The sequence below is a fragment of the Dipodomys spectabilis genome, unplaced genomic scaffold (genome assembly GCF_019054845.1).
Source record: "Dipodomys spectabilis isolate Male_0828 unplaced genomic scaffold, ASM1905484v1 ptg000017l, whole genome shotgun sequence".
In the NCBI taxonomy this organism is placed as follows: domain Eukaryota; kingdom Metazoa; phylum Chordata; class Mammalia; order Rodentia; family Heteromyidae; genus Dipodomys; species Dipodomys spectabilis.
In genome coordinates this window covers 4,402,528-4,403,998 of record NW_024870694.1, presented here as the reverse complement: position 1 = coordinate 4,403,998, position 1,471 = coordinate 4,402,528, and the positions used below count along the sequence as shown (strand labels likewise).

General features: G+C 44.3%; 1 non-coding gene across 1 annotated transcript; it reads right to left on the bottom strand.

Annotated features, from left to right (window-relative positions):
- Window positions 1-790: 790 nt before the first annotated feature.
- LOC122099904 lies at window positions 791-893 on the bottom strand. Its single transcript, XR_006146030.1, has one exon. It is a non-coding gene; the product is annotated as a U6 spliceosomal RNA (small nuclear RNA).
- Between the last annotated feature and the right edge of the window lie 578 nt (window positions 894-1,471).

Sequence of the window (1,471 nt, the reverse complement as noted above, 5' to 3'; positions counted from 1 at the left end):
GTATGTGATTGGGAGACTGCATCTCACATGGGCTGAGCCTAATACTGCCTGAACCTGCCTGGCTGTGGCTGGGAGTAGCAGGAAGCTGTGTTGGCAGAGCTGGAGCTCAGCTCATCACTTCTTTGGATTTTTCCCCCAAGTCCAGACTTTTCTTCTTCAAATACAAACTCAGGGTTTTTAACTTTTAGTTGATTTGTTTTGATTGCTACGATTTGATCATGATGTCTACGCTTGTGTATTAAAAGGCCTGTTTATGATCACTTTTAATGATGCTGATACTGTATTGCTTGTGCAGGATGTGTCTAATTTCAGGGACTTTTTTTCTCTCCCCCCCACTGCCTTCCCTCCCTCCCTCCCTCCCTCCCTTCCTTCCTTTCTATGCTGGTACTGGGATTTAAACGCAGGGCCTCACACTCTTGCTTGGCTTTTTAGTTCAATGTTATGCTCTACTTCCCATTTCTTCCTGGCTAATTAGAGAGAAGACTCTCACAGACTTTTCCATCCAAGCTGGCTTTGAACCTCGATGTTCTGATCTGAGCCTCTTGAGTAGATAGGATGACAGCAGCTGGCCTAGTTTTAGTTCCTTTAGCTTCCCCATGCTATATTCCTGATCTAACTGCCCACATAATACTCACATATTGAGCAGTCTAAAGACTAATTAAGGAGCAAGATACCTTGGAATCAAACAGATCAGTAGAAATTCAGCACCCCCCACTCCCAAGAAGGTGTTCGAGTAGTTACTTGGTGATATCCAACTTCTTCCTTCCTTTTTAGTCTTTATGTATTTTCTGAAAATAAGGAATACTTATGAATCTTGCATTTTATTCTTGTGCAGAGACCATGCAAGTCTTTTCTATACTGTTTCAGCTTTAGTGTATGTGCTTCTGAAGCAAACCTACATCCCTTCCCTCTTCCCTTTCCTCTTCTTTTCTCTCGGGTGTTAGCACATGTCTCACATAGCACCCAGAACATTTCCTTGAATGGATGAATAACATACCCTAGTCTGTTGCACTGTGGCTGAGTTAACCTGGTGTTGGGATGGGTAAAGGTAGGAAGGCAGGAAACTACCAAGTGCATTTATCAGAGCTCACAAGTGAACTTCTTCAGGAGTGGCCTTGGAGACAGATCTTTGCATGTACCATATGGTCCAGGATGCAGTGTAATTATTACAGTGTGTCCTGAGATTCTCAGCCATGGAAGGGCAGGGGAGAAACAAGATCTGGCAGAGAGAGAGAGACAAGTGCAATATAGGACATGCTGGCCTTTTATAGTTCTACACTGGGCTCCTTCCATGATTTGTCTGTGTGGAAGAACAAATATGCGTTGCCCTGGGAAGGTAGCTTTCTTCTGGGTGAAACAATTCTGCTTTGCTTTTGTTTGGTGGTACTGGGGTTGGACTCAAGGCCTTGTGCTTGGTAGGTAAGTGTTCCACTTGAGCTGCACCTCCATCCCTTGGAATCCCTAAATCCCT